The sequence below is a fragment of the Paroedura picta genome, chromosome 10 (genome assembly GCF_049243985.1).
Source record: "Paroedura picta isolate Pp20150507F chromosome 10, Ppicta_v3.0, whole genome shotgun sequence".
Lineage (NCBI taxonomy): Eukaryota > Metazoa > Chordata > Lepidosauria > Squamata > Gekkonidae > Paroedura > Paroedura picta.
In genome coordinates, this window is record NC_135378.1 from 27,816,326 (window position 1) to 27,843,810 (window position 27,485).

At 44.4% G+C, this 27,485-nt stretch overlaps 1 protein-coding gene and 1 long non-coding RNA gene across 2 annotated transcripts in view; one reads left to right on the top strand and one right to left on the bottom strand.

Moving 5' to 3' along the window:
- Positions 1–27,485, bottom strand: part of KCTD8 (potassium channel tetramerization domain containing 8) — an 85,614-nt gene that overhangs the window by 29,827 nt on the left and 28,302 nt on the right. The window lies entirely within an intron of this gene.
- Positions 1,826–10,797, top strand: LOC143819812 (uncharacterized). The gene is made up of 3 exons (XR_013225100.1): positions 1,826–2,048; positions 9,268–9,446; positions 9,902–10,797. It is a non-coding gene; the product is annotated as an uncharacterized LOC143819812 (long non-coding RNA).

Genomic DNA, 27,485 nt, shown 5'->3' on the forward strand with positions numbered 1-27,485 from the left:
TCATGCAGAATATGGTCAGGGAGTAAAGCTCTTGACATGCCCACTTGGGACCCCACCCCTCCCCACCACCTCCAGGCTGATCATTGGCCATGGGGGGACAGGTTGACATATATTAATGAATAATTAAATCCCACCCATTTGGGAAACCCTTCCAGGGCCATCAAAAAACCCCAGGGTTTCACGAAACCTCAGTTTGAGAAAGGCTGGTATAGACCAATTGGCTACACTAAGATCTCACAAACACAAAATGGTTCAAGTCAACAATGTTAAGCTCCAATCAGTTTATGGGTTTGTTTGCCCCAGATCTCTACTATTCCCACTGCTGCCCTGCTATGGATTCCCAAAAAATTCACAGCTTCACAACTGAAACTCAGCCTATATCGGTACCTGAAATTCTGTAGCTTTATGTTCTGAGCTTCCTTCAGGCCAAGGAAGAAATTTTCATCTGAATTGCTACCTAGATTTTAAGGTTTTGAATTTCACAGTCTGAAGGAGAATTGAGAATTCTCCATTATTTTATTCTTAGATTTCTGAATACAGAAAACCAAATACATTTCCCCTTGCTATGAAGTAAAATGTGCTATGACATTATTAGTGGCTAAGTTACAAATTGGATATCTCTGTGTACATTATTAGTTTCCTGCAAAGGGTACCAGTGGGAAACATTTAAACAAGAATTTGGCACATGTTGGTGGAGAGGCAGGTGGACATGCTGTCAGGTAGCTGTTTATTGCACCCTGATTCACAGCCTTCCACTGTTCCAGGCTACATCCAACATTTTGATACATCGTACAACAACCTGAAATCTCAGAGGAGCAATCTGCCAACTTGGAATTGGCAGAGTAACATCTGTGCTCTTGAAATTCCTGGCACACTCTTATAACACATAAGGGTGGAAAGTGAGAAAACTGGAGAAAGACCCAAGCCACCCAACACCAGTCAATGACTCAAACTTGCCAACAGGGAAATTATTTGTGCATGCGCATTAGCCCATAATATGTGTACATTCAAAAATTAATTTCAAACTGTGATTACAGTCCAACGTGAACTTTTCCTTGTTGTCTTCATTCCACGCAAACATGTCATATAAAATGCTGAACACAGATGCAATCTTTAAAGATCTAATGCATAACACTGTTAGATATTAATATTTCTCTACCTTTGATGTCTTATCAGCTACCTCAAACTGTCAGTCTTTATTATTTTTGCAAGCAGAAGGTTTTAGGCGTCAAGGAAGAAAATTATAAATAATTGATTCACAACAGTTGATTTCCTAATTTATCCTGGTTCTTTCCATTCTATATTTTATAGTCTCTTGTGGGAGTTACCCCACACACCCCAACATGGATTTATTTTCATGTAAATAGCTTTAGCCTGCATTTTTGAAAGCAACATTATTTATATGTTTTAGGCATGGTAAATTGTTGACTTAGGCCAGTAAGAGGAATCCCTTCCTCTCCACTCAACCCATGTGAGCACTTTGTGATGTCATGTCAGTGGTTCTCCAGTTTCTCACCCCGTTTTGATATCCCCCCCTGCCAAGGCTAGTAAGAGGCATCCCTTACTCTCCTGGCAAGTCAGCTGAGCTCTTTGTGATGTCATGTCAGTGGGTCTCCAGTTTCTCTCTGGAGGTTGGCCCCTTGTCTGACCCCCAGTTTAGATATCCCACCCCCCACCCCCCCGCCAAGGCTAGTAAGAGGCATCACTTCCTCTCTGGGCAACTCATGTCAGATCTTTGTGATGTCATGTAAGATGTGTGGGAGTTCGTCTTTTAGCAAGAGCCAGCCACGGCCTGCCAGTCAAAGGGTTAAACTGTTTGTTTAATCTTGTTACTAGTGGGACAGGGAGAGTGGTCTGTTTTCAAATGTAAATTTCCTAGCTGCCCGGCAATGGCCTGACTCTGGTTTGTCATGTAGACAATTTTGGCAAGAAGAAAAAAATTCTACTTCCTCCCATTGTTTTGAGAAGAAATCTGCTTTAGGTAGAGAAGCAGATCCATCTTGAATCTCAACCATTTAGCAGCTAAGGTAGACAGCTCCTGTAATGAGGTAAGTATTTTCTTGTTTTTTAACTTCCAGTTCCCTTACCCTGTTTAACTAGTAAAGTTTGTCTTTTTATATACAGTAAATCTGCCTCATCTGGTCCCATTATTTATACAATAACTCTGCTAACTTAAACTGCAGTAACTCTGCTAAGGGAATACATTTTTTCTCAACAAGCTGGCCTCCAGTTTCTCCTTGGTTGTTGGCCCCCTGTCTGACTCCTAGTGTGTGTAGGTATCCCCCCCCCCACCTCCAAGGCCCTTCCTCTCCAGGCAACTCAGGTGAGCTCCTTGTGATGTCATGTCAGCTGTGTGGGGCTTTGTCTTTTAGCAAGAGCCAGCCACAGACTGCCAGTCAAAGGGTTAAACTGTTTGGTTAATCTTGTTATTAGTGGGACAGGCAGAGTGGGTCAAATGGTCTGTTTTCAAATGTAAATTTCCCAGCTGCCTGGCCATGGCCTGGCCCTGGTTTGTCATGTACACAAGTTTGGTAAGAAGAGAAAGAATTCAACTTCTATTGTTTTGAATAGAACTCTGCTTTAGGCAGAGAAGCAGACTTAGGAAGCTATTCTTAAAAAAAAAACTGGATGCATCCACTCTGTTGAGTTTAGAAAGTTTTTAAAATGAAAAATAATCTATATCTGAAGATATAGATTATAGATTAAGAACCAACTCCTGTAGATTGCTAGAAGCTGTGTAGTGCCATCACCCCCTCTTCTAGGCCCTTGATTGTTTGATTGGTTGATTGATTGATTGCATGGCATGTGTAAAATGTAGGCAAGAGATCCTTTTCATCAATTCCTTTTTGTTCATTTAGAATGACTAATTTTCTTAAGATCTGCAGCATTAATTGTCTTATCCTTTATTTTTATTTTATTTTATTTATTGGGGGGGAACTATTGTATAGACAATAGTTGTATAGAAATAGTTTCTTTTGACTCACAGCCTAAGTGTTTTTTTAACTAAACACCCATAATCTTGACCAATTGTAGCATTAAGGTCATCTGCAATAAGGACTGGATAGAGAAACATACCATTTCTGCACTGGGAACTTCACTGCCCCGACTCCCATGCTGGAGCACAAATCTGGGGAGGACGAGGTGCACTGGAGCAAATGCTTCCCCGTCCAGGAGCAGGAAGAGGTGGGACAACCTGCCCTGGTTCAAATAGGCTGATATTAAGGAAGACTTAATCAACTGTATGAGAACAGCCAAGATCAGACTGGATGAGAACATCATTTCAAATCTGGAGACAAGCTAGGAGATCATAAATATGGTCTAGCTGCCAGGAAGGAAGCACTCAGGGATGGTTTGCCATTGGCTGCCCCTGAGTCATGACCCTAGTACTCCCTGGAGGTTGCCCTTCCAGAAGCCAGGGTCAACTTTGCCTAGCTTCTGAGATCTGATGGGATCAGGCTTGCCTTGTCTATCCAGGTCTCTAAGCCCACTGGCTTCAATGAACTTCCAGACATCTAACTCTGCTTCAAGTTGTGCTACCCATATAAGAAGCCATCACCAGCCTACTCTTTTTCTTCCTCCCCCAAAAGCACTAGACACTGCTTATAATTCAGTGCCATCCTAAGGGGAGTTACATCCTTCAGAGTCCACTGATATTAATGTGCTAAAGACAGAAGTAGTTTATCCTAGTAGCACACGTGGAAAATGCTATAAGCCCCATGGTCCCAGGGACCCCACAGTGCTCTACGGTTAGGGGGCCTTCAGACTGTGGCGAGAGGTTCTTCATTCTTATGCTGCTTGCGAACCGCAAGAGGGAGGGGAGAAACTGAAGGTTGGTTCAAAGTTTCCAACTAGGGCTGAGCGCTTCAGCATGGTTCGTCCGCGTTAGAAATCAACGAAGCCCGAGATGGTGTGTAGGAGGCCAGCACCACGGTGCGGAGAAGAGGAGCGGCGGTTGTCGGCATGCCAGCAAGTGGCCACACACAGGCAGAGAACTCCATGCCTGTGTGTGGCTATCAGCTGTCACACTGCTGCCACCACTGCCCCTCCTCTCTATGCCACTGCGCTGGCTGCCTCGTGCTTCAGTTATCGCCGAGGCGACCAAATCATGACAAAGTGCTCAACCCTAGTTCCAACTATCCTTGGGAAGAGTGTCCTGTTGTTACAGCAGATGTGCTCTGCTAAGGTCCTGCAAATCTGAGAGCCAGTTTGGTGTAGTGGTTAGGAGTGCGGACTTCTAATCTGGCATGCCAGGTTCGATTCTGCGCTCCCCCACATGCAACCAGCTGGGTGACCTTGGGCTCACCATGGCACTGATAAAACTGTTCTGACCGAGCAGTGATATCAGGGCTCTCTCAGCCTCACCCACCCCACAGGGTGTCTGTTGTGGGGAGAGGAATGGGAAGGCGACTGTAAGCCGCTTTGAGCCTCCTTCAGGTAGGGAAAAGCGGCATATAAGAACCAACTCTTTTTCTTCTTCTTCTTAAACTGGCTTTGGCGCTATGGGCCCTGCAAATCCTTAAACTGAGACTAGCTAAGAAGGGTGCAATTCTGTTTGCAATTGCACTTTTAGTATCTTGCTATGTTCCATAGGTGCTTTAAAAAAAAACAGATCTTAAAGAAGAAAAAGAAATAAATGGCAAATAACAAAAGGAAATATTAAACGTTTGGGGATTATGGTAACTGCAGCATGCATTAAAAGCAAACGCATGAATCTTCTACCGATCTAAAAAAGAACATCCGGATAAGTGATTATAATAATCATACCATGCTTAAGGCTGTATTTGAAAAAAATAAAATAAAATTCTTCTGAAGAAAAGCACAACATTATTTCTTTTTCTAAAAAATTACTAATGGTGCTGCATAAAATGTACAAGCATACATCAAGACTATTTAGAGTAAGGGACTATTGATCAGCCATTTCAAGTGCTGTTATTAACAGGCGGTAAATTGAGCTCTCTGCAGACATTATAATGGGGCTTCTTTTGTGCATGTGAGCTCATACAGGTGCAGCTTCCATCCATGCATTGTCCTGTGGTGCTACACTGAAAATGTAACTGCCCATATCAGTTTAGTTCCAGAAATCATTTAATGAAAAAATGTTTAGCTCAGTTGTGCTTACAACAACTTTACGGGACTAGTGGCTCTCATTACAACTAGCAAAACATTTCCAAAACAGGAGGAAGAGGCAAGGGGAGGGACTTCTAACACCCTTGTAAGATCCACATCTACAGTGAAAGGGCTGCTCTCAACTATATTTTGGGGTGCAGACAGACGGACAGGCCAGCATGGGTCCTGCAGGTCTGGAAAGTAAATAAAGAATATATATAGCCTGAAACTGTAAATGGTGAACAAGTAAATGTCTGGAGAGACATAGGAACTTAAGTGACTTTTCTCAAGCTTGGCTGATAAATAAAATCAGTATTTGCCAGGAGGGTCCTATGAAATCAAGGGCATAAGTGGCCCAGAATTTCAAGTGGAGTTAACAGGAAAAAGGGAAGTGAGACTTTGAGGGGAACTAGGTGATCCACTTTTATTAGGTAACAACTTGGCCTTGCAGACAACAACAGGAAATGCGGTTGCCAGCAGCAGGCTTCAGGCTTCAGAAGGGCAGACATCACCAGCCAAGCAACAGACTGTGCTAGACAAGGAGTGTCTGTGGCCACCTACATTCATTTTGAAAAACTGCATATTGGGGGGGGGGGGGGGAGAAAGAGAGCTTTCCCTTCAGGCTAACTGCCTGGAGATGAGCTGTAATTCCTGGGGATTCTCAGACCCCACCTGGAGGCTGGCATCCCTAAACCTCATTGGGATACAGTGCTACAGAGTCACCCCTCCAAAGCAGCCATTTTTGCCTGGGGAGATGATCTTTATGGAGATGAGCAGCAATTCCAGGAGATCTCCTGGTCTGTACATATTCCTTGAGGCTTGGAAGGGGGGCCTCAAAATGTGTAACTCTTCCGCAGCCACCCAACCAGCCACCTAGCACCCCCTGACCTATTTCAGGTCAAGAAACCATTGCAGAAAGGAGGTCAGGTTGCCAGATTGGTGTAGGTTCATGTTCTAGAATTCCACACCCCCCAGGTGTGCATAAACCTGACTAGGGTCAAGACTGCTGTGCACGGAGAGACCTCCTCTTAGGGTTGTCAGCACTAAACCCACACCAAACCATGAGCTAGTGCCCACTATATTACAGAATGCAACAGGCTTTATGACTAGTAGTTGAATAAAAATTGCAGTACAGAGAATTGTCTGATAGACTGGAGTCATTCTAGATATTATAAATTTCTCAGGAGGAGATAAGCAGGCCAAACAAGAATGTATTTGGCCTTTGAGAGATTTACTGAAATAATAATTTGACTATAAATCAAATTGGAAGGAAATACTGAAAACAGATTTGGGAAACAGTAGTTGAAGCATCAGAAAACATTTCCTGAAAGGGGCCCTGATTAGTAAGAACTACTGCTTCTACGTAAATGTCTTTAGAAATTTATTTCTGTTTTCACATGCTAGAATATTTGTGCATAAAACTCTGCAGTACTGTACCATCAGCAGCCCAGCACAGCCGCTGCCATGCAGAATGACCCTTAGTGAAAATATAAATCACAAAAGGATCACTTAAAGCTGATTCCTTTGAAATGTGGTGTTGGAGGAGATTTTAGAGATACCATGGACCATCAAAAAGGTAAATAAGTGGGTCCAGATCAAGTCAAGGCTGTACTCTCCGAGAAGCCAAAATGACTAAACTGAGACTATTGTAATTTGGTCACTATACAAGGGTCACTGGAAAATACAATAATGCTAGGAAAAGCTGAAGGCAGCAGAAAAGCAGGAAGGCTCAGTCAAGAAAGCCATGGTCCTCAGTTTGTAAGACCCGGGCAAGGCTGTTAATGACAGGCATTTTTTGATATCATTAATTCATAGAATCATAGAATCATAGAATAATAGAGCTGGAAGGGACCTCATGGGTCATCTAGTCCAACCCCTGCACTGTGCAGGACACTCACAACCCTATCGCTCATCTACTGTAACCTGCCACCCCCTTTAAGTCTTCATAGAATCAGCCTCTCTATCAGATGGCTATCCAGCATCTGTTTAAAGATTTCCAAAGATGAAGAACCCACCACCTCCCGAGGAAGACTGTTCCACTGAGAAACCGCTATGTGAGGAACTTCTTTCTGATGTTGAGATGAAATTTCTTTTGAATTAATTTCATCCCACTGGTTCTGGTCCGTCCCCCTGGGGCAAGAGAGAACAACTCTGCTCCATCCTCTATATCAGGGGCAGTCAACCTGTGGTCCTCCAGATGTTCATGGACTACAATTCCCATAACCCCCAGCAAAATGTTGGTAGGGGCTCATGGGAACTGTAGTCCATGAACATCTGGACGACTACAGGTTGACTACCCCTGCTCTATATGGCACTCTTTTAAATACTTGAAGATTCATTAGGTCAGAAGCTACTTGATGTCAACGAGAATCACCACCTTATTCTTACGTACTGGTGACTTAGAATTTAACAAGAATGCAGACATTTACCTCAAATTTGCTATGACTTTTCCACAAAACAGAAGAATGGAAAAAGGAAAGTCACTGGTAGGGAAATAATAATCTCTCAAAGAACATTTGAGTTTTGTGTTAATATATTTATATCTATTAAATCTGTGGGTTCAGTGGGAATCCAGGCACTTCAGCTCCAACATGGAGGAAAATTGAACAGCAACAGGGAGAACAAACAGGCTGTATATAGATAGCCAACTGCTCCAGGCCATGCCCACTGGACACATTATTGGTTGTTAATGCACCCTTGCAATTGGCTACTAAACATGCTCTGGTGATTGGCTCCCTAAAACATTCTAATGAATCCGAACTGAGAATCGAGGAGCCAAGTCCTGATGCAAGCTCAGATATGTGAACTCTCTTGCAGGAACAAATATCCACATACATAACCTACATAATATTACTACTAACTAGATGTTTTTCATGGAGCACTTTCATATGTATGCACATACATAATTTATTGCCATTCTGTATTAGGGCAGAACTTAATTTCTGGATCTAAATGTTTCCATCATGCCAGGTTTTTTACAACTTTGTGACATCCATTTATTATTCTGCATGGTCAGTTTGTCCTCAGCCAATAAAAGGGCCTGTCAAGGAGGTTTGATGTGAAAAAGGCAGTAAAAGCAGTACCAGAAACTTGACCAAAATAGCAGCAAATCTTTATCAATAAAGTTCCTGATAATACAGATTCATGCTGGAGTGATTTAGTAAGGCGTCACCAGCATGGTGATAAAAACCCATAACTCACAGCAATTGCAAAGTTAACAGGACAAAACAAAACAGAGTTACTCCCTTCTTGGCCCACTGAAGTCAACGGGCTTAGAAGAGCCTAACTCTTCCAAGAACTGCGGCTGCAAATTACTTTGGCTTTACTGTTTGCCATGTTCTTGCAGAAGAATTCTTCACGCTTCTCCATCCAATCCACTTCCAAAAGACTCTACCTGATCCACTTGGCTTCCTGTGGCACTGCAATACAATGCAGGCCAAGCATTATCTGGGGAACTCTTGTGCTTCATAAATAATGAACTGTTGCCCTGTCCTTAATTAGCATTGACTTTGGGGACCCTTCCATGGATTATTCTGCCATTTCAAGGATTTCAGTAATGTACCTGGCTTGGCATCTGTGTTAAGCTGACAAAGGATAAAGGGGTTAATGAGTTATCCCTCCTCAGCTGTCTCATTCCCCAAAGTATCCAACTCTTTCCCACTTGAAGAAGGAGGAGGAGGAGGAGGAGGAGGAGAGTTGGTTCTTATATGCCACTTTTCTCTACCTGAAGGAGGCTCAAAGCGGCTTACAGTCACCTTCCCTTTCCTCTCCCCACAACAGACACCCTGTGAGGTGGGCGAGACTGAGAGAGCCCTGATATCACTGCTCGGTCAAAACAGTTCTATTAGTAACGTGGCGAGGCCAAGGTCACCTAGCTAGCTGCATGTGGGGTTGTGCAGAATCAAACCCGGCATGCCAGATTAGAAGTGCGCCCTCCTAACCACTACACCAAACTGGCTCTTGTGTCACCCATTTAATATTCGACGAGAAAAGTAGGCTGCTTGCTGACAGTACTTAAGTTTTTCCCATCCAGAGCATTCTACTGGGAGAGTGTTATTCTATCGGTAGGGAAGAGTTTTGAATAGTTATAGTTTTGAATATAATTGCAAATCTATTTGTTGTTGTGGCTCTTGTACATTTCCATTATGCTGTCTATTCAAGTTTTCTACATTTCTTGATTGATTACGGATCAAGAACCAATGCTTGAAAGTGTACATATGACATGGGGAAGACCTGGTGATATGGAAGCAGAAAATGGTGCAGAAACAAAGACTTGCATGTTTTAATTAATCCAAAGGAAAGACAAAATCTTTAATCCTCAAAGCAACATGGCTGAAACGGTAAGTTATCCTTGTCCCACAGCTATTATAGGATAGTTGTTTTATATTCTCTTAGAGAAGAGATGGTGGAATTGTATTACTATGATGATTCTGCAGAGCACAAAATACGATAGGAGCTTTATACTATTTGTCTATTCAATTCTCATTGCTTTTAATGCAGGTCAAGTGCTCAATACTCATATATATCTAAGCATATTAAAAAGTAACCCAGACATTGATACGCCTATGGTACGAAGAGAGATTTGAACACTGTACAGCATGACATAAATAATTAATTGTTGCAATATTTTATTTATTATTTAGAAGATTAGATTTGCGAAACTTTGTTCTCTCAACAAGAAGACAAGTTCGTACACTACACCAATCATTTAGGCTGAATTTGTTTTTGTTCTTAAGAAATACATGCAAGTACTCCTCAAGTACTTCGCTTTACAAAGTCATTTTTTCCTCCACAGAGGTTCCAAATCATTGAATTTCAACACGGCTTGACAATCTGAAAACCACATCTAAAGATCATTGGATCCAGCCAGGCTTCTCCTTCAGTCCTTCACTGCACGAACTCTTTTTTGGGACAGAGGTTCCAAATCTCTCAACTTCAGCACTACTTGGCACTCTGAAGAACATATCTAAAGATTGCAATTTGGATCCAGACAGCCTTCTCCTTCAATTTCATCCGACTGTTCTCTTTACTATGGCCGCTGTCACAAAACCATATCCACTTGAAAAATCCTTCTGTTGGCCATTAGACTATGGGGAAATGTGCAGTTGGTGGGCTTCTACATAGACTGAATACAACAGAACTTCTCTCTTTCAATGGGAATTCTCCCAAACTAAGTTGCTGTCTCCTGTCCATAGCTGCCATTTTGAAATCTTTGCATTACACAAGGAGGAGCACACGCACCAAACAGCTGTTGAGAGTTTTCAAGCAACTTGTGTGAGCGTTAAGAGGGAACTGGAGAAGGTACCTTTTAAAAAGTGTGTGAAATTCTAATCTCACGCTTCTTCTAGTGTGCTGCAAAGTGAAGTTCCTCTACAAGACATTCTGAAATATACTGCCTTATCAATTTTCTGCAGAATTTCTTTGCAGTAATGATTTGAATTCACTTTCCTCCAAAAGCCCCGAGGCAAGCATATTTTTCCAAGTTGGTAGTAAAAGTGAGTTTTTTGTTACTGACACAAAGCAGCTGCCCTAATTCAGCAGACATCTGCAAGCTAACAGCTTTCCATCCCACAAACCCGCCCCCCCCCCTGCATTTCAAGTCTGGTTTTGAGTTACGTCGTCAAATGAATTCAGGAAAGGAAACTCAAGAGGAAAGTCAAGTTTGAACTGAGCTACTTCATCTAGGAGAGATGTTACCTGCAAAATTTATCTACTTTTATGTCAGCAATAAATTAAAAATCTATGTTCCAGACAGGTTTACCTCAAAACTCTATTTATAAGTAGAAGCCATTCGTGGGGTACTTTTGAATGGTGCTTTTCTCCATTTTCTTCCTGTACCTGCCAGGAACTGAACACAGCTCAATATCTCAACCTTTTCATTTTGTGCATTGACAAGACAACAATACTTTTCAAGAGCATCATTTATGCTGAAAAACCGAGATGACAATGAATTTCTTCTTTCCTTCCATCTTATTTTCTGGTATCAGAAAGCTGTTGATTTTTTTAATCCTTCGCTACAAAACACATCTTTTTGCATACTGATTTGTTGTCGATTTGTTTTGATCTTTTGCTCATGGTTTCCACATTAAAAAAGAAACCTAAGAAGAGAAGAAGAGCTGGCTTTATATATCCCACTTTTCCCTACACAAAGTTATCCAAAGCAGCTTACAAGCACCTTCCCTTTCCTCTCCCCACAAGAGAAACCTTGAGTGTTTACGCACGGGAGGTTTCATGCCGGGCTGCAGGCTGGAGTTTTAGTCGTGGCAGGTTGCCCCACCTCTTCCTGCACCCACATGGGGGAGCATTTGGCCCAGTTTGCCTCATCCACCCTCGATTTGTGCTCCTGCATGGGATCTGGCGCAGTGAAGTTCCCAGTGTGTAAATGGTCCTTGTGAGGTTGGTGAGGCTGATAGAGAACTGGGACTGGCTCATGGTCACCCAGCTGTCTGCATGGAGAGGAGTGGGGAATCAAACCAGGTTCTCCATAATAGCGTCTGCTGCTCCTAACAACTACCCCACACTGGCTCTCATTAAGTGGAATCATTTGCATTGAAATTCATTATATGCATAAAAAATCAACAATGGGCCAAAACTAATGGGCCAAAAAATGTCCTATAAGAAACGATGATTCCCCCACTCCAGGATGCTTAAAAAAGAAAAAAAAGATGCTGAGACAGCAGGACATGCAAGCAAGGAACCTCAGGAGATATTCCACCCATTGTTTCACAAAATGGCCTTCCGAGATCCCCTGCTTTTCTCTAGAGTGGCTTCCTGTCTCCTTCCCTTCTCCTTGTGAGTTAGGTATGGCTGAACATGTTATGAGGGAACTGTGACTGGCCCAAGGTCACCCAGAAGCCTTCATGTAGGAACAGTGGAGAATCCAACCCAGTTCTCCAGATCAGAGTCTGCTGCTCTTAGCTACTACATCACACTGGCTAGTTGCCAAACCGGGTTTTGTGGTCTCCGAGAGAGCCAGGTTGGGGTAGTTGTTAGGAGTGCGGACTTCTAATCTGGCGAGCCATGTTTGAATCTACGCTCCCCCACATGCAGCCAGCTGGGTGACCATGGCATCGCCACGGCACTGAGAAAACTGCTCTGATCAAGCAGGAATATCAGGGCTCTCTCCGACTAACCTACCCCACAGGGTGTCTGTTGTGGGGAGAGGAAAGGGAAGGCGACTATAAGCCACTTTGAGCCTCCTTTGGGTAGAGAAAAGCAGCATATAAGAACCAACTCTTCTTCTTCTTCTTCTTCTTCTTCTTCTTCTTCTTCTTCTTCTTCTTCTTCTTCTTCTTCTTGACAGTTTGTATATATATATATATATATATATTTTTTTTTTTTTTTGCAGTTGCTGATCCAGTGTCACCTGACCCAAACAAGTCCTCCGGCAAGGAGGCACACAACTTTTCTAAATAAATAACTGAAATAAATATCACTCTTCTAGTTTCATCCCAGGGCTTTTGTGATTGCACTAGTGGCCCACCAGTCTGGTGATGCAAACAGCATCCTCTTCCTGTCCCACAAAGCAGGAATCTCCTTGGACCCTGGATGAAACAAAAGGCTCAAAGCAGAACTATTAAAGGCTGCTCATTCGGGAAGTGTCTGACAAATGCAAATTTCCTCACCATTGGTGCAAACATTATGACAGAACAGCACGAATATTAATGGGACTCCTGGCAGCTGCCATCTGTTTAGGCTGAAAGAGCAAACTAGAGCCCAGCGTGAACTGCTGGGCTGAGTACATTCCATACATTCCTTCTCTAACAGGACGGCTAGGTCCCGGTGCATGGCTTTTGTGCAGAGCCAATTCCATGGGGAACTGAACATGCGTGATAAGGAAGGATCTGCTGCACAACAGCCACACACCCTCCCACTCCAGTCCTGCAAGGGAAATGCAAACCATGCCTAATCGCCATGTTCATCCTGAGCACAATCACATCTGCAAACATTTGAGTGACTTCACAGATTATTCCCAAATCAGCATGGTGTAGTGGTTAAGAGCGGTGGCTTCTTCTCTAGAGAGCCACTTTGATTCCCCCACTCCTCCACATGCAGTCTGCTAAGGTGATCTTGGGCCAGTCATAGTCCTTTCAGAGGTCTCTCAGGGCCCCCTAACTCACAGGGAGACTGTTGAGGGGAGAGGAAGAGAAGGTGATTGTGAGGTGCGAGGCACATTGAGTAAAAGGCATGCTGTGGTTTATAATTAAAACATATGCACATGAATAAATATTTGCATAAACCCAACCATATATTTTAATTCAGCCTTTTCCAACCTTTTGACCATGGAACAGCCCCTGAAATAATTTGTCACACTTTGAGAACCATGGAAGTGATGTCAGATGGCCACACCCCTTCCACACTCCCAGAAGTGACATCACTACCCTCACCCTTAGCCCTCCTTTTGCTGCCTCCCCCCACCTTTACTACTACTGATGGAGGGACCATCATGGGTTTTCCCTCTTGCAAAGCATCCTGCTATTAGAGAAATAGAGAGTGAACTTTGTACAGACTAAGATATCTGCAAGATGCCTTGCCTGATGCAGGGCGAAAGTCCCTGGAAGCTGGTCTGGACAGGAAAGACACCCCCACCATGAGCCTGAAGATGAGCAGAGGCCTTAAACTGATGGGATGATTAATTAGATAATGGCCTAATTTTGGAGTGTTATTCTGACTGTATAAACATCTGTACCCAGTCTGACTCTGGGTGGATGCTGAATTTCAGACATGGCACAATGCCACCCCTTTTAACGCTGCAGCGACTAAAATGGTATTTTGAAAGACTTCTCTGGCATTGTGGAGAATTTGGATCCCTCCCCATAGTGGGTTAAAATGAACTTGAACTTGGTAGAAGTATCACTACTATGGCAACATTTCCTTCATGTAGGCTTCAACAAAGAGCAGGAGCTGAGAAGACAACCCGGGCTCCTTCAATACCATGCTCCTTCAAAACTCCTGCTTCAGAGCTCTCATGGACCCCAAGGGATCCACAGACCCCTGGTTGGGAATCCCTGTTTTAATGGTTTATTTCACTCTGATGGCTTTTTATTGTTCCCTACATTAAACTTCAGGATAGTGACGTTCTAAATGCAGAATGTGATACTTTGAAGAAAACAGAGATATGCAAATAACTGTAATACATGCAGCCATATGGATTTTCATCATACACTTTAGAAAAATTAGTACAATACATTTTGCCCAAGAAAATATGCCATTATGCTCTCAGTGGGAAATAACCTTGGCCTTTAGCTTGTAAAAAAAATCACCAAGTTTCTTTCCTAATAAACAATGCAATATTAATAAGCACAGTTGGGGTTCAGTGGGTTCTGAACACTCAGCAGGTATTGAAATTGTTGCTCAATTTAGGTTAGAAACTCACTGTTCTTTCTGAATGGACATTGCTGAACTTCGAGTAACACACGGACAGATAGAACGCAGGGTATAATTACAAAGATGGAAAAGCAAAAGAGAAAGCCAACCATATGGCAGCATTATATATTGCTTCTGTGGTGAAATATTTCTACTGACTGTGAGTTGCCTGATCCCCAAATAGACAATACACCCATCCATTTCTTCCTGGAAATATTTTAGATTTGGTTTCTAAGAGAGAAAAGAAAAATGTGCACACTGTATTTGTACAGTCAAGGGAGAGATTTAAACCAGAGATTCAAGTTTTGTTGCATCCTTTGTTGCCTTCATTATTCAAAGAGAGAAAAGCAATCTGCTGCCTCCTGTGTTTCGGAGAGGCCCATAATGTTGGAGCTTGTCGGATTGGCCCTCACGTTACACCAAAGGTTCAATGGGGCAGAACAACCAGAAAGCTGCGCTGTAAGATTGTGCCCTCCTTGGTTCCACCTAAAATGATTCCGAGCTCAAGATCGACAGCTGTGGGGCACCTCCTGCGGCTCCATCTTCAGCTTTTTTTCAATTATTTCATTAGAGGTTCATTTCACCACCCTCCCCCAAATGAACAGAAACACCATGAAAATGGCTGCCAATCTCCACAGACTGTCAAATCTTTACCACCATGTTATACCTAGAATCTTCTGGTGCTCAAAAAAATGCAGTGGAACGAACACCTTTTTGCATACTGAAGAGTCAGCGCTAGGGTGCAGCCATGTTGTCCATGGGGGAGGGAGAGCATGTTCCAAGAGCTCCCCCCCCCATACTTACCTGAACCCAGAAGTGACAGTGGCATGTTCGAGACACAGGGAAAACTCTCTGGTAAAAAAAAATCGGCCTCAAACCTAGAACATCACCCCTGATTACCCTAGGGGGGCAATGGCACTTAGGATGTTCTTCCTGATCCGGGTGAGTGAAGTCCGGGTGAGTTGGCGGGGGGGAGGCCCAGGAGGACAAGGATCACGACAAAAGTGGCTGTTTGGGTGGGATTTCTCCCTCTTTCCTGAACATCCAAAGAGGAGGGAATGACACCAAAGCAGGGGTGTCTGGAATCCCTAGTCAGAGCAGAAGAGGGTGGAGGCCTGAGACAGCCTAGGACAGATTCCCCTGTGTTGCTTCAGCCTCCCTCATCTGCTTCAAGGCCTCTGGAATGATCTCAGCACATTTAGATGCCTTACAGAAGATAAAACAAGGGCTGCTTTTTCTTTCCCATGGTTCTTTATGTGTACATATATGTGTGTGGTGTGTGTGTGTGTGTGTGTGTGTATACACACACACACACACACACACACTAGATATAAAATTCCAGGCAGGAAGTCTTGCCAGTTTCATTTCGGGTTCCTTTACCTGGCACTGTATTCTTTCAAAAGTACTACAGTAAAAAGAAATGTTCATCCAACGTACTGACAATGAATCTGACCACGGCTTTCTTAACTGTTGAAAGTTTTGGTCCATTTCATCTTCAATAGAGTGGATCGGTGTTCTGCCTGCATTAAAATGGAGCAGCATAGCCAAGTAGAATGGCATAAATTTGACCGAGGCTTTCTGCAATCCTCTGGGATATACAAATAAATCCTTTGGGATATATACCGAAACAGAAAATAGAGGAAAGGCACCTGGCTGTGGAGAGTCATTCATAATATGCAGACTGTATGATTCCCTGTTAGATAACTCAAAAGGATTATGTAGATCACTGCACAGGGGGAATAGTGCGTTGACCCCAAAAAAACCCTCTAATGTGGAAAGCGCCTTCAAGTGAGGATTTGTCTGGGGAGGAGCTGTGGCTTGGTGACAGAGCACCTGCTGGGCATGCAGAAGATCCCAGGTTCAAAGACATTTCCAGTTAAAAGGGCCAGATAGGAGGTGATGTGAAAAATCTCTGAGTAGACCAAATTGTGGATCTCCAGATGTCCATAGACTACAGTTCTCAATAGCCTCTGCCAGTGCTAGCAGGAGCTCTTGCGTACTGCAGTCCATGAACATCTGGAGAGCCACAGTTTGGCCACACCTGGAGTAGACCCTGCTGGTCTCATTCAGTAGAAGACAGATTCATGTGTTCATGTTCATTTACACCTCATGTTAGAAAGCGGCACAAGGAAGCTTAACTAAATCAAAAACAACTTTATGCTTCTGCTCGTGTTGGGTTCAACATCTTGGACAAGCAGAAACCTGTTGAGTGAACTCACTGCATAACAGCGTAAACATTTGCACAACAGTGCCGCAAGCTCTTTTTCTTAATGTCCAAGCACGTAGCTTTTCAAAAATTCCATTTAATTTTATTTGGGGGGGGGGGAAACACTCCCAAATGGAAATCAAACAGGCATCTACCGCATTGAGCAGAATTAAAAAATGAGGTTTTCAGTCATTATGTTGGTGCTAAATTACCACTCATAAAGGATTTTGAAAATATAAAATGTTGTGTTTTGGTTTTCATCCCAGGCTAGTGGATAGAACCAGTAGGTTCTGCTTTGAAATTTTTTGGCAGAAAGCAAAATTAATGCATTCTGCACCATCAGAACTCCTAAGTGGATTGTAGCATCTAGGATAAACTCTGCAAGCCATCCAGGGCATGAATGAAGACCCAGAACAGCTAGGTCTTTTGTTGTATATTCCAAGGCTTATAGTGCTATTTCTCTCACTAGACACTGCAGAAATTTCCAAGCAGAAAAAGTAAGGCTCATTTGCTCCATTTTTTTCTTATTTAGCAGGACCACCTCTGTTTTTTCGCACCAATCCTTGGTAAACCAGACCCTTTGGGCAGGCTAGGGCAGAACCTTTCTCTCTCTGAAATGCTAATCTTTTATTTGCAGGGACTTTTTGCATAAGGGAATATTGCTACCTTGCCTGCCTTCCAGCTGATTCTGCTGTATGTGTAGACCGCTAGTTTAAAACTTGATACTTTAATTAAATGCAAAATTAAATGCAATAATCACAACTCGCATACCATCAGAAGCTCACACCTTTAGTGTGGTCCATCTACCAAGAATCCAAGTAAGATATCCAAATTAATCAACTGGTCTAAGAAGGAAAACTGATTCAGAATTAAAGGGAATTTTTTTAAGTAATCACCATCAATAGGGTTGCCTGAATAATGGAAGATTGTGGGAATGCAGTAAAAAAAACTGAAAAAGTAAAATATTCCGGTCGATTGAATGAAAAACAAACAGAAATAATATGGCTCCGTTAGATAGACAAAGATGGGAAGACCAAAATAAGCAAATCTGATATATTGCCGGCTCTGTTTATGAGCAAAGACTGAGAAAACCTTTCAAGGATAAATGACGGAAATTGGCCGGTGCCACGACTGGTCAGCTGGGATGTTTTCCAATTTATGGCAGACATTAGATTTAAAATGCCATCTGAGAAACCTGGCCACTAATTACCAAGACAGTATGGGAGTAATTCCAAAATGATGTAAGGTGCCATGCCAACACAGATGGCAAGGTTATCTGAGGGCCAACCACAGATGTGGTTGGAATTCCATTATGGTCCCCATTTTAGGAGAGGGGGTACCAAAAACCCATCTCAGGAGAGCAGGGAAACGGGGGGGGGGGGGCTATTTCAACTACACAATTTTCTCTTGTGGGCCATCTACCACCCAGACTTTTATGCTCCAACTTTTCTTCCCACCCACCCACCCCCAGTATCCGGAGAAGTTCTTCAGCTGGGAAACAGAAAGAAGAGGAAAAGATTGAGAAACTTCTTGCCATGCTGCTCTGACATCTGTTTTTTTTTAAAATATAAAATTCAATAAAAATAAAAAGTTTCCTTCTGTGTTCAAGGACGTTTCTTTGAAGGACTGAGGTAAGCCACTAGGCCAGACTTTTTCAACCTTTTGACCATAGAGGAGCCCCTGAAATAATTTTTCAGGCTTCCGGGAACCTTGGAAGAAAGCTGGCCACGTCTCCCTCCCATGCCCCCAGAAGTGACTCTTCACTAGACGTGACATCACCAACCATGTTAACTGACAGGCTCGAGGAGAACTGAGGAGGAGAGACAGGAGGCAGTTTAAGACGGAATTAGGAGTGCAAACTCCACCCCTCTCCCAGGTGCAGAAACCACAAGAGAACTCACCCATGCTCAGGAGAGGAAGCAGTGGGAGTGGCCAGTTCCCTAGCTTGTGACCAAGTCTATTAAGGCAGGAGGGGAATGGCTGTGGACCCCCTCCAGAGTTTCCATAAACTGTGGAGAGTTTCCATAAACTCTGGAGGTCCAGACCCCTGGTTGGGAATCCCAGCACTAGGAAATATGTAGAAACGTGGCTTCTGCCTCTGGAAAGAGTGTCCTAACTGGACTTCTTCTGCAGTAAAATGGAAAGTGAACAGGTGACTGGTTTTTTCCTCCTGTTCCCATCACATTTCTCTGTTAATCTTTCCTTGCTGGCTGCCACACAGAAAAGGCTGATGACATGACTGGCCCTCCAAACTCCTGGCAGCTGGCGATAGAGAGATTCTCCACAGGATCAAGCTGATCCACACTGTGAGCAGCTTGCAAACTTTACATCTCTCCCCGAGCTCCTGACACCCCAAAGGATCCCCAATGGCCTCTCTGTGGTGCTAGAACATTAGAATCCATTCTAATCTTGTACTTTTACGCATGCTGTGGAAAGTAGCTTTAAAGATTCAGACCTGCATCTGGTGAATAATGAAACTTCCAGAGCAAGGGGTTTTAAAATTTTCATTTATTCACAAAGGTACATGATGTTCTGCATCCTTACTGCAAAGATCACCTGGCTCAGGTGCAATACCCACCTAAGAGGTAAACCGATACTCCCAGTCACTTCTAAGAGTACATTGACTCTTCTCAGTAGGGTAGTGTATAAAAAATAAAATCCAGGCTGCATGTCAGATATTAATTTGTAAATTTAAACGGAATCTTTTTACCCCCAAAAAATCCCAATTAGGACTGAGCATGCTCTTGTAGGAGGGCATCAGTTGAAGAGGCAGGATGTGAAACATGGCAACAACAAATTAAGTGACTCCAGGTACTAATTGTTTATTTTCGTATTTACTTAAAATCAATATATTAAACTGAAATTACAGTAAACTGAAGGGAAAGATTAGGATTGGGGGATTTGGACCCTGAGTCACCTATCCCCCAACCCTAATCCACCTCCCAACAGTGCTATGAACTAGGGGTCTCCAACCTTTTTGAGGCTGCAAATCCCTTTGAAATTCTGACACAGGGTGGCAGGCAAAACCACCAAATGGCTGCCACAAAATGGTTGTCACAAAATGGCTGCCACAGTTTACCTTCAGTCACATGGTGAAGATCCTTGTGCTTGTGATGGCAATTCCCGCCAAACGAAATTGCCTAAGCAATAAAAAAAAACCTCTACACAGCCAATCCAACCTCCAATGGCAAACCTCACCTGACCCCACCTCCTCTCTTCACCTGATCCCACCCACTTTCGAAATCCATATGGCAAGCACCAGGAAATACGCCAGTAGGCACCACGATTGCCCATGGGCACCACTCGGAGGATCCCTGCTATAAACTGTAAACGCTCTGACTATTTTAAAGCTAAATTAGTTTTCGTATGCAGGTTTTGTTTTGTTTTTTGATCGGTTAGATTAGGACAGTCATATGTGCCGTTCTGATACTTGCATATATACTCAATATGAAGCAACAAAACCCCTCACATAATCGTCTAGAACCGGGGTGATGGTGAAATTAGGCTTCCTAATTTCATAATTTTGAGTATAGGGCAGAAGGAGGGAGCTATTTCATTCCGGTGTTGCTCCACTCAGTTATAGGCTCTCACTGAATCCCAAACCTCAGCAGACATGCTAATTGTATTATAGATCACAAGGTTCAAGTCTTGGTGAACAGGGTGCTATTCGCTAGCTCTAAAACTCGGCAAGATAAAACAATTTTATTCTTTATATCCCCAGAGATTCCTCACAGGACCCCACTTGCTTTAAAGGCAAATGAAATTTCACAGACTAGTTGGGTCAGGTCCCCTGAGGGAGAGTGAAGGATCAGAACCTACACAGATTGCCCAACCTGGTGACTAGCCTGAGGCATCAGACCAAGGGGCAAATTGGTAATAAGTGAGAGAGGCAAGCTAAAGTAAATTCCAGAAGTTGGTCTAATGCTTGTTGTCACCGGTGTGAAAAGCAAAGCAGGAACGACAGACTTGGAAAAGGCATGTATGGCAAGTGATCACAGCTGTAACAAACAAAACAAGGACAACAGCTGAAGGCAGATGTTAGATACCAAAAGAGAATAGAGGAAGGGGCTTCAACTAATGCTTTAGGATGCTCTGGGCTGAACCTGCGTTGAGCAGGGGGTTGGACTAGATGGCCACTTCCAATTCTAAGATTCTATGATTCTATGATTCTATGATTCTATGATTCTATGATTCTATGATTCTATGATTCTATGATTCTATGATTCTATTATTAATGCTCCTGGAGTTGCAAGCCTTCCCAACTAGAGATTCTGTTTCATTTGCTTTCATAAAGTAGCATTATTTGCAATTTGTACTGAACATGTGATCTCAAAGAGCTATTCAATAATACGCCCCCACCCCTCAGATTCTGCCTTTTAGAAGAATGGATTACAGCAGTGGTCCCCAACCTTTTTATCACCGGAGACCAATCAACACTTGACAATTTTACTGAGGCCCATGTGGGGGTACTCTTTTGCCGAGGGACGCCACCACTGCCTGAGCCCCTGCTCCACTTGCTTTCCTGCCGGCACCCCTGACTTCCCGCCACCCACTGGGGGGTGCTGCCAGCAGCAGCTGCGCAGTGCCATGCTGAGGGGGAGCCCCAGCCATGGCAGCTGCTGGAGAGTACCAAAGGTGAGCTGGCAGCAGAGTGGCAGGGCAGCCCCTGAGGCAGCAGCCGGGGAGGACGACAAGGAGGAGCCACGGCCCGGTACTGACTGATCCACGGACCGGGACCGGTCTTCAGATCGGAGGTTGAGGACCACTGGATTACAGGACTAGAAGCTGCTGACTTTCAAAACCAAATCCAACTTTGAGATGATGCATAATCTTCTGGTATCTTAAAACAACAACTGTGGTATCTTGGAAGTTAATTTGGGACTCCTAATGAGATGAATTCATGGGTGTTACCTGAAAGACATGGTTGCCTACCCCAACCCTCTTGTGTGCCTCTGAGGGAGACTTCTGTGTGCTTCCGTTTGCAAAAATGAGCTCCTGTATAACCAGGATTGGGGGAAAAGAGGCTGTTTGCTACCTTGGGCCTACAGATTGCCATTTCATAATTTCTATTTTTTATTATTTTTTTATCTCAGTAGGGCCAATTCTGCTGGGGCAGAAAAGCCCAGGATGGCATCAGTAGGGACCCAGAGCTAATCCCTGTCTTTATATGACATTGCCACCATGGCACTGCCCTCCTGGGCCTGGTGCAGATTGGGCCTCAAAAGCACCACACTAAGGGAACATGAATTCTTTTTGGAGCTGTGGGGGCCAACAGGCCCCACAGGTGGTGGCTGGAGATCTCCTCAGTTTGAAAGCATCTCCAGGTGACAAAAATATTCTTCAGATTTTTCTTTACCTGGAGAAAATGGCTGCTTTGGAAGGTGGACTCCATGGTTTTATATCCCACTTAAGTCCTTCTCCCCTCCAAGCCCAGCTGTCTGCAGGCACTACCCCAAAACCTCCTGGCATCCTGGTATTTCCCAACCTGGATCTGGCAACCCCATTCATCCAGTTGATCCAAAAAGTTCAAGGGGGAGGAAGAGGGGGAAAAAGAAGTTTAAAAGCACAATGAGGAGAGTTAAACACTAACAGATTGTAGGTTTCTTAAAAGTGTGGAGATCAAGAGGTGTTACAGACTTAATTGGATTACATGGCCTTGCATGCAAAACAGATTTCAAGGCGCACAAGAGACTCTCTGGGATGGAGAAGCAAAAAACAAAAAAAACCCAAAACCCCACCCCCCTGTTGTCTCATTTTGAAAACCGAATAGCCAGCAGCTAATTAGATCCCTACTCCAATTCTGCTGGGAAGACACAGGTCCCTTGCACGGCTGAGGAATATATGATTGTCCTGATGCTAATAAAGCTGATGTCCTTGCAACTCTAAGCAGAATTGCACCCTTGTAACTTTAAAAGGTGTACTTGTTTAGGACTACACTGCAATGAGTCCATTAAGCTGATGTGAATAGAACTCTTAATTTTATAACATAAATAATAAATATTGTATGTATTTATCACTCCGTCACTGTTACCTTGAGGTGGTTAACAAAGCTTTAAAACAATGCAAACAATTAAACAATAAATTCCTTCATAAAAATCGCTTTCTATGATTTGTCTCCCTGCGGGGATTGGTCAGAGTTTGGAGAGGTCCCTGCTTGGTGGATGATTCCACTGGGGAGGCTACTATCACATGATGTTGTCTGGTCTCAACCCCTATGAATCACACAACTGTTTTGGGGGGTTTACCCCCTATGTAACTGTATGGCTATTACCTTGACCTGGATTACCCAGTCTAGCCCAGTCGCAAGGCCACCAACCTCCAGATGGGGCCTGGAGTTCTCCCAGTATGATGACTGATCTCCAGAAGACCCAGATCAGATCCCCTGAAGCAAAGGGTCACTTTGGATTCTATGGCACTGCATCCTGCTGACGCCCCTCCCCCGAATCCCCAGGAATTTCCCATAGCAGACCTCTGTTAGATCTCGGAAGCTAAGTAGTGTTGGCCCTGGTTGGTACACGGACTAAAGCCCGCCAAGGAAGCTCAGGGCTACGATGGAGAGCCAGGCAATAGCAAACCATCCCTGAACGTCTCTTGCCCTGAAAACACTTTGTTGTTGTTGTTAGTGGCAAAATCGTGTCTGACCCATCGGGACCCCATGGACAATGATCCTCCAGGCCTTCCTGTCCTCTACCATTTCCCAGAGTCCATTTAAATTTGTACCTACTGCTTCAGAGACTCCATCCAGCCACCTCATTCTCTGTCGTCCCCTTCTTCTTTTGCCCTCGATCGCTCCCAGCATTAGGCTCTTCTCCAGGGAGTCCTTCCTTCTCATGAGGTGGCCAAAGTATTTGAGTTTCATCTTCAGGATCTGGCCTTCTAAGGATCAGGCAGAGCTGATCTTCTCTAGGACTGACCGGTTTGTTTGCCTTGCAGTCCAAGGGACTTGCAAGAGTCTTCTCCAGCACCAGAGTTCAAAAGCCTCAATTTTTTGACACTTGGCTTTCAAACACACTACAATGGCCAAACAATTGTTAGGGAGGAGGGCAGTTCCAGGCCTTCAAGAACATTGGACAACAGTACTGGTATTTTGGCATAAACAGGGCCACAGCTTTATTGACATTTTTTTTAATGAGTGTAGGCACACTTCTCGCCCCCTTCAAGGATCGGGGCTGATCACTTCTCAGCAACGGGGGCAGATTCCACCAACCACCTTCCCCTGCTGCAGCCAACAAACCACAGCCCAATGGAGAAGTGAACCATCAGCAGGCCCACCTGGATGAATGGCCATCCGGTCAAGCTCCCCTAACCATCAGGCCTGCTGGATCACGAGAAGGTAAGACAAGAGAAATCCCACGGGCGTCAACCTCTATTGGAACTCTTCTGGCTCCCCTGCCATGTGATGCTGGCAACCCCCCAGCTGGAGATCACCCTCCTTATCCCATGAGCCACTTCTTAAGGAAGCTCCCAAATCTGTCAAAACCTGGCTCGCAGGCACAGGTTGTACCCCATAGGATCCACCCCCTTGCCAACTGCCCAACTGCCCAGCTGTGACAGTATAGCATGGAACAGAAGTAGCACGCTATAACAAAGCCTATTAACAGGGTGGGAGGGTGGGAAGCAGCAGGTGGCTGAGATGGCAGTCAGCAAAGAGACCGCATGTTGAGGGCAATGACAGCATCTATGGCTCTTACGCCCTTATCTGAGGAGCTGCTTGCCCGAGGAGGTGAGGTTCTTTGCAGAGTTTCAAGAAAGGCCTGTAAACTAGTTCAATGTTGGCTATATGTTGCCATGGTAACAATAGGATATGGATTTGTGAGTTTCTGACTATACAACTGCGGACGGCTGATTATTTCAGCTTCTTTATGTTTCCACCGGATTTTTACCCTCCGTATTTTCTAAGGCATGTTGGATCCGAGAAGAAAGGCATCGGGGGACAGTCTATTAAAAATAAAAAAGAACGGGTTTCTCATAAAATCCGTTTGTTCGGGAGCGCCGCTCCTTTCATACTCTTGGACAGAGGAAGAGGCGGAGAGCAGCTGAGCATTTTGTTGCTCCAGCTGCACGTGCCCACTCCTTCCCCCTTCCCATTTTCCGGCTAGTGAGGATTCACCTAGCAGCAATGCGCTCCATCCTTTGAGGAGAGAAAATTGAAAGACAGCAATCTGGCAAGAGAGAAAAGGGCCCTGTAAAAGAGCTATTTTGTTTGAGAGTAAAGCAGATGCATTGAAGGGGCTGGGCAGGATGTGGGACTGTGGCTTTATCCATCATTCCCTTTTTGCTTTACTGCAGCCAACAAACAGGGGCAGTATCACCTTTGTGCTGAAAGTTCAGCCTGTCTGACTTGGGACATAATTCCCATTCTTATTTTTAAGGTCCTAAAAGGCTTGGGACCTGGGTACAGAAAGGACCACTTCCTCCCATACTTTTCAGCCCAACAGATACCTCCCTCACAAGTTCTCCTCTCTGTGCCACCACCTTCAGAGGGGTTGCAGGTGGTGGCCAGAGGGAAGGCCTCCTAGCAATGGTGGACAGCAGGGGGAGTAGGCCTAGGCTGGGTATCACAGTGATGTTTGGTGAAGGGAAGGTGTCATCTCTGACTAACACTGGAGGTTACGTTATTGTGGCAGTGCAGGGAAGTTTCAGTATTTGGACAAAAATTCTATAGCAGAAGTGTCTGTATGCAACAGGAGAGGCAAAGCATGTAGGGCATGTCTTTTATCACTGTCCCTTCATGTCTTTTATCACTGTCCCTTCTCCAACACCCAAAGGGATAGGATTCTCTCCCGACTCCTAACACAACTATTAGGATAATGTGACCAGAATTTCCCCACCGAAAGGCGGGACGCAACATGGCAGTAGTGGGCCCCCCCCACTCCCTCTCCAGCGAGTTCCCCAGTGGCAGCAGCGGGCACGGTCTTAACTCTGATGCAGGGCTTACCTCCGTGCAAGGAACCACCGTGGGAGGCCACAATGCGCTGCCGCTGCCCTCCTGACCCTCAGCACTGCCCTCCAGGGCCCCACAGCCACCACCATTGCCAGCCCATCTAAACAGGCAGTGGGAATAGTGGTGCCACGCAGCAACCCAGCAGGCAGGCCGGGCTCAGGAGGCCCCTGCCCTGGAACCCAGGCGCCTGCATGAGAGCCTCCTGAGCCCGGCCTGCCTGCTGGGCTGCCACACAAACCCCGCCCCAGAGCCAGGGCACCTGTGCGGGGGGCCTCCTCAGCCAAGCCTGCCTGCTGGGCTGCCACAGGGCGTGCCGGAAAAGAAATTGGAAAGCGGCAAACTCCATGGGACATTTGGAGAACACCGCAGGACACAGGGCAGATGCCCCAAAAGGCGGGATTGTCCCACCAAAGGTGAGACATCTGGCCACCTTAAATTAGGACAAGACATATTTAGATAAACTGAGATCACTGGCAGATGCCCATGCAATGAGATAGGGGCATATGTTTGCGCCTAAGTTTATCATTTCATAGTAAATATTCTAAATGAGTTGGAGTTGGTTGAGACTGATTTTTATAACCATAGTTGTGTTTATAGCAATTTAAGATTTTATACTGTACTTTTAAATCTGTTTTATGTACTTTACAATTTTGTGATGACTGATTCAGACTCTGTAAATTCTGTCTATGATTGGTCTATGACTGTAACAATAAAATTTATCTATCATGGAAGCTGTTTTTACCATAGAGTTTTTACCCAAATACCAGAGTGCCCTGCTTTGCTGGCAACAATGCCAGTCTAGGCTTCCCCCTGCTGCCAGTACGCCCCCCCTCAGCAGCCAGCTGCATGTCTGAGGCAGCCCTAGCCTTTTCCGTGGCATGTCGCCCGTGGAATGCCCTTTCTCTGGAGAATTTCTCGGCTGACAGCACAACTGTCTTTTATGTTCCCTTTCACCCAGGCTTTTAATTAAGGGTTGACTCTTTAACCTCATTCTCACAGTCTGCTTTGCAGTCTGAGAACTGTTTTGAGACTTTTTAATGTGGCTTATTATTTTATGCTGTTTTTATACCCTAGCTAAATTTGTAAAGTTAACTTTCTATCATGCTGTGTTTTCGTTAGATGTTTTCTTTTCTAAGCCACTTTGAGGAAGATCTCTGGAGAGGCGGCACAGATGTTTTCAAAATTAATTAATTACATATATAACAACATGTAGGCTGTATAGAAAGCAAGTCCTCACCAGCAGCCTGGCAAAAAAAAGGAGCTAAGGAGAAGAGGAGGAGGAGGAGGAGGAGGAGGAGGAGGAGGAGGAGGAGGAGAGTTGGTTCTTATATGCCGCAGGAGTCTCAAAGTGGCTCACATTCACCTTACCTTTCCTCTCCCAACAACAGACACCCTGTGAGTTAGCTGAGACTGAGAGAACCCTGATATTCCTGCTCAGTCAGAACAGCTTGATCAGTGCTGTGGTGACCACAAGGTCACCCAGCTGGCTGCATGTGGGGGATCGTGGAATCAAACCTGGCTTGCCAGATTAGAAGTCTGTACTGCTAACCACTACACCAAGATGTAGGATTATACTTCAAGGTGGGACAAGGGGAAAATGGTGGACTGACCAAATGTTATGAGCCACCTGTAGTGTTTTATGCATTCTTGTAGCTTAACCAGGACTTGTGCAACAAACTGCAGCATAAACATTCCAGAATTCATTGGGAAGTCTGAAGGAAGTCTAAACAGCAAAATGGTTCCTCAGGGGCTTTACGCACCGGGATCTTTGTTGCAAATTGGTCACTGAATGAAAAATCGCCATTTAAAATAGTGGAATTCGTCGTTATACATACCTGCCTTTGTAGTGGAATCCAGTTGCGT